Source organism: Macrobrachium rosenbergii, chromosome 16, assembly GCF_040412425.1.
Source record: "Macrobrachium rosenbergii isolate ZJJX-2024 chromosome 16, ASM4041242v1, whole genome shotgun sequence".
In the NCBI taxonomy this organism is placed as follows: domain Eukaryota; kingdom Metazoa; phylum Arthropoda; class Malacostraca; order Decapoda; family Palaemonidae; genus Macrobrachium; species Macrobrachium rosenbergii.
Genome location: NC_089756.1, coordinates 36,923,762 through 36,936,261, shown reverse-complemented (window position 1 = coordinate 36,936,261; position 12,500 = coordinate 36,923,762). Strand labels below are relative to the sequence as shown.

The 12,500-nt window shown below is 38.2% G+C and overlaps 1 long non-coding RNA gene across 1 annotated transcript in view; it reads left to right on the top strand.

Moving 5' to 3' along the window:
* The first annotated feature begins 9,723 nt into the window (after nt 1-9,723).
* The window catches only part of LOC136847026 (uncharacterized), a 252,175-nt gene continuing 249,398 nt past the window's right edge, over nt 9,724-12,500 (top strand). The window contains exon 1 of the long non-coding RNA XR_010855586.1: nt 9,724-9,795. This is a non-coding gene — a long non-coding RNA (uncharacterized lncRNA). The remainder of the gene's footprint in view (nt 9,796-12,500) is intronic.

The following is a 12,500-nucleotide window of genomic DNA, read 5'->3' as shown; positions in this document are numbered from 1 at the left end:
TATAGCTATTACAGTGTATAAATATAGCTATTTACAGTGTAAACTTTGGCCTAGTTACATGTTAACTTGCATATTATATTAAGCAGGAAATTAATATTATAATAATTTTTAACTTAGAGATACATATCTACTAATTAATTCCAAATGAAAAAAATAGCTCATTTTTATTATTCGGAAAGCACTGCCGGATACCTCTGGCAGCTCGTACCTTACTGAGGGCGTGGCTTATGCCTCAGATTAAAATGAAAACGGAGGTTTCTTGCTTAAGGGAGTTTCCGTAACAATTGTGGCAGCTGCAGTGGATTTTTCTGACCGACATTAACTGGTTAAAGGAATATTGCAGTTGTGAGAAATATCCTACAACCGTTTCTATACGAATAATCTCATTTGAGGGTTACGTCAGCTTTTGATCGTATTGAGGAAATGTTTGTTTCACTAAAGACGTTAATAGATTATTTTTGGGATGAAAAAAATATTTAAGATTAAAAACCATGATTTGAAAATAGAGGCATTCAAAAATCGTATCCATTGACACAGACTGCAACGTATGAGGTGGCAAATAATTGTATCGCAGCAATAAAGAATGAGTCGTCGCTGTATTCCTGAGTCACCATCAATACACGATTGTTTTGTCGTTAATTTAGCCCAATGAATTTTTTCTTATGGATAATTGATTTTTCAGAAATCTTCAGTTATTCCCAAGTATAATTTCCTGAAAGTATATTCACGTGCATAAAAGTACATACGAAGTGAGTGGGAGATATTGTAATGTTTCTTCCGAACAGATTTAATTAATGACCATTTTCTTATTATGTCTGAATAACATTATTGAAGATGGATATTGTATTTAACGACTGATACTAAAAACATTAGATTTAACATCATTTACAGAAATGTCATCATCCAAAAGCGTGGCCTCTGATATGAGAAACAACACTCGCCTCAAGATTTGAGAAGCATTACTCGCTCACGTCTTGTGTTTTTTAACTTCCAAGGCTTCACGGGCGAATGAGTTTTTATTTTCGACCGTCAAGATGGCCGAGGTAGTATTCAATCATGCAACTTCCATCTCGGTCCCTGTCATTACGCAGCGGAATCATTTGCTGACCTGTTTCGTGATGCCAGAAAGAGGTCCCTCCCTCGAAGGGCGCCGCCGAAGGGAAACTGAACCCGCGGTCGATGGAGCTTTTTTGTTACTTCTGGGGGAGGGAAGGAATGGGTTTTCTTCAGTATAGTTTTTTTCAATGGATGGTAACAATGGGGCCTCAGAGAGAGGAATAGATTGATCCATATGATGGATTAATTTAAGTGGATAATCCTAATTAAAAGAATCTATGTGCTGCTTAACAATTTGTTAAATTCGAGAACTAATTAACTGTCAGGTCACACAATTAGTACAGGCTCCGTGGTAAGGTTGGCAGCCTCCTTGTAAGATAAACAAAGCTGTAAATATGATGAATCTGAATTAAGTATGTATGTATATATATATATATATATATATATATATATATATATATATATATATATATATATAATATATATAATATATATAATATATATATATATATATATATATATATATATATATATATTATATATATATATGTATATATATAAATATATAAATATATATATATATATATATATATATATATATATATATATTATATATATATATATATATATATACATATACAGTATATATTTATATATATATATTATATATATGTATATATATATACTGTATATAAATTTATTAATGTTGGCTTAATTAGGGATGACGTACTGACGTACTATCTTCAATTTCCACCCTGGAGAATAAATAGTACAGTTTAAGTTAAATTATCGAACGGTAATTGACTGTCATCAATATAACCAGCTTTTGATTCCTGTTACATAAACCGAATATCTGCGCCCAGCCAATTTTAATGACAAAATTATGAAGATATCTGGTAAAGCTGATTACGTAAAGAAACAAACGGAACATATTTCTATTCTACTTGCATGGAATAATTTCATTTGCCCTTTGTTCGAAAATCCTTTAGATTGAAATCAGCTCTCGTCAATTCACATCGAAAGATTGAACACTCTCCTCAGGCCTCCGCGACCTTGTGTGGGCTACATCATGCATGATGGCTTTCGTGCTCATGTTGCGATATTAGCATATATCTTAATCAATCAATCATGATAGGGAAAGTGATTTGTTCGTGGATTACCGTGTGATAGATCCCGTAGGGGGCTAGTAGTACCGTTAGTGCGCCTCATGCGGTACACTGTAGCCATTACTTCAGGTCTTTTATGCGGCGTCCCTTCGGTCCATAGCTGCAACCCCTTTCATTCCTGTTGCTGTACCTCTGTTCATATTCTCTTTCTTCCATCTTACTTTCCAACCTCTCCTAACAGTTGTTTCATAGTGCAGATGCGAGGTTTTCCTCCTGTTACACCTTTCAAAACTTTTACTGTCAATTTCCGTTTCAGCGCTGAATGACCTCAGGTCCCAGCGCTTGGCCTTGGGACAAAATTCTGTATTCCATATATTTCACTCCGTCTGATAGAATTCTGCGGAGATTCTGATCGTCTGAAAAATGAAATATCTTGCGAATTGTTTTGAAGTTCTTGACAAAATGCTGTTTATCGAAAATTTAACAGTCACGACAAAGTCAAAAGTTTTGGCAATAGATCGATTTTGAAAGGACGGGTTGGCGGGGGAGGTTGGTCATGATAAATGATTTAATAATTATTACTGAAGACGCATTCATCCTTGAAGCTGTCAGAAAAATTCCTATGTTTATCAGTTTTCAATATTCTCCTTTCACCTCTTGCCTAGTACAGTGAATTTTAATATGTAAATTAATTTCATGTATAATAAAACACTGGGTAAAACTGAAGATTGCTACCGCTTAAAACTAAAGACTACTACCGCGCAGAACTAAAACTGCTACCGCGTCCCTTCGGTTCGGTCACTACCAGTTTATGTGCAAAATGGGCGACGTGTTTAGTACCAGCACACTCGGAGGGATGAACGTGAAAACATAAATAAAAGAAGGTAAATACCGCAAACATAAACAGAAGACATAACCATACACAAAATCATTTAACAAAAAGGTGGTAAATATTCCAGTCGGCGACCGGCCGGTACCAGGCCGCGGTAGTAGTCTTCAGTTTTACTAAACACGCTTTTTTTATTCGTATATTTTTGTGTGTTACAGTCTATAGGGGATAAATCCCACGTTTAGTCTTGCCGTCGTCCAGCTAGAGGGCAGCACCTGTCAATCACAGACTCCAGTATGAGAATGGCGATCGTAACTTCCATTGAGTGCACTGAAGAAAAATAAACAGCGCGAAAGTTAAGTATACCTTAGTTTTACCAGACCACTGAGCTGATTAACAACTCTCCTAGGGCTGGCCCGAAGGATTAGACTTAATTTACGTGACTAAGAACCAATTGGTTACCTAGCAACTGGACCTACAGCTTATTGTGGAATCCGAACCACATTATACCGAGAAATGAATTTCTATCACCAGAAATAAATTCCCCTAATTCTTCACTAGCCGGCCGGAGACTCGAACTCGTGCCTAGCGAGTGCTAACCGACATCTCTAGCGACTCGCCCAACGAGGAACTATAAACAGCGCAAGAAAAAAAAAAAAATTTCAAAGAGGCACGATGCAATTTTCTCTTTCGATATTCAGCACACGGAAGAATAATAAGAAGGAGAAAAGAGAGGGGGTGATAGAGATGGAAATTGAAGAATAATAAGAAGAAAGGATGTTGGGGTGGGGAGGGGGTTAGAGATGGAAATTGCCCGATGTAATTTGCTAACCTGGGAACCAACAACAGGAATGAAGAAGACCCAGGCAGCCTCGGCCGCCTGTTTTGACCTCGGTCCATCCTCTCCGTGATGGGGAAGAGCACTTTTCTGCCCCATACCCATTCGTTTCAGCGACGCTGATTGATTACCTATGGGCATACGTGGGTGCGTATTATTGCGCACAGGTAGATTTCTCTGTTCTTATGACGATCTAACGGGCCACCGTCCAGTCAATTTTTTTTTTTTTTTTCTTTTTTTTTGTAGCACGGAACTTTCTTTGCTGGTCAAAAAAGAAAAAAAAAATAATGCAGAATATCTGTTATAGCAGTTTGACAGTTACGTTTACCGAAATATATTAGTATTAGATAAATTGTTTTTCGTATTTTTCTGTTATAGCAGTTCGACAGTTATGTTTACTGAAATATATTTTAATATTAAATGTATTGTTTTTCATATTTTTCTGTTATAGCAGTTCGACAGTTTTATTTACTGGAATATATCAATATTAATTATACATTTTTCATTTTTTCTGTTACAGCAGTTCGACAGTTTTGTTTGATTGGCATATATTAATACTAATTATATTCTTTTTCATTTTTTCTGTTACAGCAATTCAACAGTTTTGTTTAATGAAATATATTAATATTAATTATACTTTTTTCTATTTTTTCTGTACAGCAATTCAACAGCTTTGTTTACTGAAATATATTAATATTTAATTATACTGTTTCCATTGTTTCTGCTATAGCAACTCAACAATTCTGTTTACTGAAATATATTACTATTAAATACACTGTTTTTCATTTTTCTCTACAGCAATTCAGCATTTTTGTTTAATGAAATGTATTAACATTAATTATACTATTTTTATTTTATTTTCAGTCTTTATTAGCCAGGAGCTTTCTTTGCTGGTCGCAAAAAAAAAAAAAAATCTCGGATATTTGTTAAGGTAGGGAAACGAATATGATTCACAGGAATGATATCTTTTTGTTGTGTAAGGAGAGGTCATTAACCCCTCTATCGGGAAGGCCCGAGATATCTCTAAATTACGGGTTCATTGTTGAGAACTCGTTCCCCCGTTATCTTAACCAAACACCCTCCGTGGCTGGGCTATTTCGGTACATCATGACCATACCTAAAAAAAAAAAAAAAAAAAAAAATAACATATTCCGTGCCACAAAATTATTTACTTTTTGGTAATGGACGTGAGAGAATCTACTGTATTATTTTGTAGCGGAATGCGAACGTAGTTTTTCTGTACCTACGTTCCGTAGAGGGATAGGTACGTCAGTTCATGTGGTGCACTGTAGGCATTACTTAAAGGTCTTTGCGGCGTCCCTTCGGCCCTTAGCTGTAAGCTCTTTCAATCCTTTTGCTGTAACTTAGTTCATATTCTCTTCCATCTGATTTTCCACCTCCTCTAACAATTGTTTCATTGTGCAACTGCGAGGTTTTCCTCCTGTTATCCCTTTCAAACCTTCCTAAAGTCAATTTCCCTTTCAGCGCTGAATGATCTCACAGGTCCCAGAGCTTGGCCTTTGGCCAAAATTTTATATTCTGTTTGTATTTTCGGTTATGTTGTAGTATATGAGAAGCAAGTGTATATGTAATGAGGTAGCCCTCTGAAATTATGTAAAAAAAAATATATAAATAAAAAAATACACACTCACAACACACACACACACACACAGCCCTGTCTGGGTGTCCTAATGGTCACATAAACACATCCGTAGTATTTAGTACTATTTATATTAAACCAAACTTGCGTGTTCTTTCTTAAATTTAGTCAAACTGCGGTATCTCTGTTATGATTCTGAAATGGTAAGTAATAAATTCGTCTCCTTTTGGAGCAGGTTACATGTGATCTGTGATATCTTTTGACCCCTGGCTCAGTTTACAAAAATCAGCGAATACTTCATAAGTATGTAGTTACACACACACATACACACACACACACACACACACACACACACACACCTTTCATTACAGTCTATAACCTTCCTGTTGCATAAGGTGTCAGATTATACGTTTTTTTGTTTTTTGTTTTATAATTGAGCTGAAATTAAGATCAGAAACATAAGTATAATTGCGCTAATATTACATATACCGTTGTATTCCTCTCTCTCTCTCTCTCTCTCTCTCTCTCTCTCTCTCTCTCTCTCTCTCTCTCTCTCTCCGGACGATTGTTCGCCAGTTCTGATTATGCAAAAGTGCTGAAGCAGGTGGGCAATTGAAAATGTTACTGTAATCTAAGTTGACTTTGGTGGCTCTGTAGTTATGATGCCAGGAAACTTAGTCATCAATCAATCAATCAATCAATCAGTCAGTCAATATAAGTTGGAATTCCGGTAATTCCGGTTAGGCTGTTTCTTCCGAGATTGATTTCGTGAGAGCTTACCTAAAAAGATACTGGTCAGTACTAATTATACTGTAATAGTTTGATTCAAATTTTACACCGACACAGTCTTCGGGTCTTCCCTAAATGTTTACGATTTTGGGTCAGTTTTAATACAGGTCATTATAGAATGCAATATATATATATACGTTTAATATGTCACTAAGTTGCTCAGCTTGGAAACGGAAATTATCTAAAAGGAAATTATCTAAAGTTTAGAGGGAAACAAGGGAAAATGCCCCTAATGGAGATTCACAGCTCAGAGGCTGCGAACGCCATAGCTGAAAGAACATCATAAAACCACTTCGCCGAATGTTTTCCTCTTTTATCCATCAGAGAGATGCTCGAATTCCCCAGCACACACAAACACACACACACACTCAAACCCCTTCAGCAAGAAACCCTCTCCACCCCCCCAACCCTATTCCAATTAAACTAAATTGAGTTCTATCCCTTGACCGCATAAGTGTCATAGTGGTGTCCCGTCCAGGCTGGAGACGTGGTCATCGCGTGCACGCGAAATTGTGGCGTATTTGTTAGGTCGTTAAGGTTCGTTTTCCCATACGATTGCGGACTGCGGCGTAGCTGCCGTGACTCTTTTTGTCCCGTGGCCAAGGGGAAATTAACCTTTTTATCCGCTAACGTAAGACCTGCGTTCCCGTGTCCTGTCAAAACTTCGCTGGCCTCCGCCCTTCGGTTGGTGAACTAAGAGGCAAAACCTGCGGCAGCCAGGTTCTGCTTGCTGGCGTCGTCTCCCCCGCCTCTCTCGGCGAGGAGGAGGAGGAGGAGGAAGAAAACCAAGGAGGCGTTCTTCCCCTCTTCACGTTGTCCTGAAATAGACCCAACACTTTATAGTCTCACGGGAAGGAGCAAGAAGTCTTTCCGGAGGAGGAGGGGAAATCATTCACGGCGTAACAATGCAGTTTTGGAAGGAGGGCCTCCTAAGTGCTGCTCTCACACTCTCTCTCACTCTCTCTCTCTCTCTCCCTCACCCCTTGACCTACCCCTTGGAGTTCGAAATGTGAAATCTGAAATCTCTGCCTCTTTTCAATATGGCGGCGGGATGATGCACTTACGGAGTCGGTTTTCTGATAATAGCAGGGCAAGAACTTTCACCGTCGGGAGTCTCGTGTCACGAGATGCTCTAGTTAATGTGGTGGCGATGGGGAGAATAGGTTTTGTTGGGGACCTCCATCAGTAATTCTTGGAGGAGAAGAAGAGTAGTGGAGTAACTGGAAGGAGGATGTGTTGATGTAGTGCAGCACTAAAATGGATGAACACAGTGAAAATAAAACTTAAAAAAAAAAAAATATTGAAGCTTAAGCTGAGATGCGTGAGGGAACTGGTATTAAAAACCGCTCTCCATTTTTAGTTTTCTCGAAAGAAAACTATTGTGCCAGCTTTGTCTGTCCGTCCGCACTTTTTTCTGTCCACACTTTTTTCTCCGAGCTTTTTCTGTCCGCCCTCAGATCTTAAAAAGTAATGAGGCTAGAGGGCTGCAAATTGGTGTGTTGATCATCCACCCTCCAATCATCAAACATACCAAATTGCAGCCCTCTAACCTCATTAGTTTTTTTTTTATTTTATTTAAGGTTAAAGTTAGCCATAATCGTGCTTCTGGCAACGATATAGGCCAGACCACCACCGGGGCGTGGTTAAAGTTTCATAGGCCACGGCTCATACAGCATTATACCGAGACCACCGAAAGATAGTTCTATTTTCGGTGGCCTTCATTATAACGCTGTAGCGGCTGTACAGAAAACTCGATTGCGCCGAAGAAACTTCGGCACATCTTGCTTATTTATATATGTTCTTTTATTTTTTATTACATTACTGGTGCTGACAGGTGAAGAAAAAGAACGAAGCCATTTGCCAAATACTATTAATGGAATAGTAACCGTTTGCTTTTAACTTGGTTAAATTCATCATTTGTCACGATAAAAGGGTTAAATTCATCATTTGCCACAACAAAATGAGTATTAATTAATCGTCTTGTCATTATTTTTAATGAAGATGATACCACAATGAGACCCAGAAGTGACGTACTTGAACATCCGTAACTTAAACAGCTATTATTATTGCATAGTGTATGAAGTCCCAATTAAGGATCTACAAAATGAATGAGGTTTTTATAAATGTTATTTTTCCTTTTTTTTCCATATCTTTGTTTTTCCTTATGAAGACGAAATTCCAGATTTAAATGGCCACCAAATTTGGTTTAACCAAATAGGCCTACCTCAATTTTCTGTTATATTTTTGGAGTTTCATGTGAAAGCTAGTATATTTTTGTAGTAAGTCCTAATACCCTATACCATCATTATTTTTACCCAGTATGAGTAGTGTCGTCAGTGCACCTCACGCGGTACACTGTAGGCATTGGTAAAGGTTCTTTGCAGCGTCTCAGTTCGACCCCTAGCTGCAGCCCCTTTCATTCCTTTTACTGTACCTCTGTTCATATTCTCTTCCATCTTACTTTTAACCCTCTCATAACAGGTGTTTCACAGTGCAACTGCGAGGCTTTCCTCCTGTTCCACCTTTAGCCTCCTTTTATTCTCAGATTCCCTTTCAGCGCTGATGAATGCCCTCATAGATCCCAGTGCTTGGCCTTTAGCCTAAATCTTATATTCCATTCCATTATATTACCTTTAGACCCCAGATAAAGTCTCTCTCTCGCGAGTTCTAAGAGGTGTCAGGTCACCATTATGCGAGGTGTTAAAATATATGCGGGCGTTGTTCCTCGTTTAAATTTTGACTGATGGTGACAGATGCAGTGACACGTCAGGACAGTGTCAGGATTAATCAGCTCACTGTATCTCAGATACAGTGAGTCGTTGACATGTTGTGGGCATATGTAAATTAATACTCTAGGATATATTTACCTTCTTGTGTGCTCGTAATAGATGCGAAGTGTATTGTAATGTTGTGCATTATCGTGTATGTATGTGTATGTATATGTATATGTATTATATATGTATATATATACAATATATATAAATATACATATGCATGTATATATATCTATATATATATATATATATATATACTGTATATATAACAGTATATATATATATATATATATATATATATATATATATATATATATATATATATATATATATATATATATATATATATATATATATATATATATATATATATATATGCATATATATCTATATATAATATATAAGATACACATACATAACATACAAATTATAGTATATATGTATATATATATATATACACACATCATAATATATATATATATGAATATATATATATAAACTCCTGTATAAAATATATATATATATATATAATATATATATATATATGCACAAAATTTATGACTCATCACTCAATCACCGCCACACTCATAATTGAATTGCTGAATCGAGAATAAACTTCCCGCAACAAAAATGACTCATCACTCATCAGCAGCCATTCATCCCACTATTCATCTATCACTAGATAGATTTCGAAGGACATTTTAATTAATGGAACCATCTCTTTCATTCACAGACCCAGGTGACGGGAAGTTTGGCAAGGAAAGGCCCTGGGTCACATCGGGGCCCGAGAGTCTACCTGCGAGGTAAGTGAGAGCATTCAAATTAGAACATTTTTATTTTTATTTCTTATTCCTGATTGGCGTTTTGTCGTTATTTTTGTTGTTGTTATTATTGGTGTGCGTTATTATCACTTTCTCATTTGTCTGCCCCAGGTGGGGGCTGGGTAGGTAGGGGATCGGGAAGAGAGGGGAGATATGACACATCCACCCTCCTCCTGCAAACGTGTTTGTCCACCCTGGGTGGGGCGGGGAAGGTATGGGATCGGGAAGGTAGGCCTAGGGGAGACATGACACATCCACCTTCCTCCTGCAAACCTGTTTGTCCACCCTGGGTGGGGCAAGATAGGTAGGGGATCGGGAAAGTAGGTGAGACATGAGACATCCACCTTCCTTCTGCAAACCTGTTTGTTCACCCCGGGTGAAGGCGGGGTAGGTAGGGGATCAGGAGGTTAGGGGAGACATGACGGTCAGTGCCCGGTTCCAGCGCAGCATAGCAATGCCTGTTAACCTAGCAACATCATCCAGATATGACCTCTGAGGCGTGATATTTTCCATGGGCTTAGGTTCAATGTTCCCTTGCTAAAGGGGTCAAGTGGTCGTTACGCAATTCTGACCTTATTTTTATTTTAACATGAACTGTTTCCCCCAAGGCGAGTGGTACCATAAAAAATTAAGACAGCGATCACTGCCACATTCACACTTAAGCTATTGAATCGCCGTAGTGTGTATTGCCTTAATTAATTTTCGTGTGTATTATTTTTGCAGTAATGTGAATTTTGAAAATAGATCAGTGTCTTTCCTTGCATTTTTCTGTTTTTGTTTTCGTATTTAAACACTTTATGAAGTGAAAGTTAAATTGCCTTTGGGGTCGTGCTATAACGCGCTTACTTTAATAATAATAATAATAATAATAATAATAATAATAATAATAATAATAATAATAATAATAATAATAATAATAACTCAGATTTTAAAGTATTTGTAAAAATACTTGACCTCACAAAGCAATAAGGAGTTTATTTTTATGCACAGACGATAAGCTAAGATTAGAGAAAAAAATTCTTTTCATATTGATGCTTTAAATAGTTTACAAAAACAAATTAGTAAAAAATGCGCCGAAGTTTCTTCGGCGCAATCGAGTTTTCTGTACATCGTATAATCAAGGCCACCGAAAATAGATCTACCTTTCGGTAGTCTCGGTATGAGGCGCGGCCCATGAAAGTTTAACCACGGCCCGGTGGTGGCCTGGCCGTATATCGTTGCCAGATGTACGATTATGGCTAACTTTAACTTTAAATAAAATCAAAACTACTGAGGCTAGAGGGCTGCAATTTGGTATGTTTGATGATTGGAGGGTGGCTGATCAACATACCAATTTGCAGCTCTCTAGCCTCAATATTTTTTAAGATCTGAGGGCGGACAGATAAAGTGAGGACAGAAAAAAGTGCGGACGGACAGACAAAGCCGTCACAATAGTTTTCTTTCACAGAAAACTAAAAATGTAGGAGAAATTCAATTTGTTTGTTGCAAAAAGGAACCAAAAAGGTTTTAATCCTGAGGGTGAAATTCAAGATCCAGATTTCCATAATTTATTTCCATAATTTATGTGTGTGATCATTACCACTAGCAAATATAATCAGAAGCTTGTTAATAAGGAAATTATAATAAAAAAACAGTTAAAACACCATTAACTGTCTTTAGAAAATACACTGAAAACCCGAAGTAACATAAGGAAATGACATAGATGGTGTATGAGAACCGAAATTAGCAACTAAAAAAAAAAAAAAAAAAAAAAAAAGACCTGGATATCAGCCATGCCTAATCCTAATATTAGCGACCCTCATCCGTTATCAGCGACCCCTCCCCCACCCCCGCTCCCACCCCTTCCCCTTCCCCTTCCCATCCGTCATCGCCGTTGCGAACACCCCCACCTCCCCCCCGAACTGTTTGTTACTGCTTTCTTCGGATTACGAGGCAAAAGCGGAGAATGATTTCTCGAACGCGGCCGCGGTTTTATGCTCATTAGCGCCTCTCGCCGGCTTGTTCGGGAATGGGATTCTTCGGGAATGGGAATCTTCGGGAATCGCTTTCGGCGTCTGCCTGCCTGCCTGCCTGGCTTCGCCAATCTCGTAAGTAGGACCGAAAGCAGAGGTTAAAAGTTAAAAGACTAAGAAGAGTAGGTGAGGGATGGAGAGGAGTGTGGTAGGAGGAGGGTGGGGGGAGGAGAAGAGGGGTTGAGAAGGTAGAGTAAAAGAGGAGGAGAAGGTGTAGGGGCGAAAGGAGAGAAGAGAGGAAAGATGGGTAGGAGAAAGGGAAGAAGATGGGTGAAGAGTGAAGAGGAGGAGGTGTATGGGCGAAAGGGAGAAGAAGAGGAAAGATGAGTAGGAGAAAGGGAAGAAGATGGATGAGGAATGAAAAGGAAGAGGTGTAGGGAGGAAAAGGGAGGAGAGAGGAAAGATGGGTAGGAGAAAGGGAAGAAGATGGATGAGGAATGAAAGGGAAGAGGTGTAGGGGCGAAAGGGAGAAGAGAGGAAGGGTAAATAGGGATTGCAGAAGAGGGAAAATTCAGAGGAGGGGAAGAAAGAAAGGTAGAGAAACTGGAGAGGAAAGATTGATTGATTGGAAGTTACCTGGCGCCAACCTACCTGGCGAAAGAGAGATAGGAAAAGGAACGGCGTCAAACTACCGGGCGAAAGAGAAATAGGAGAAAGGATAGTGAGAAGAAGAGG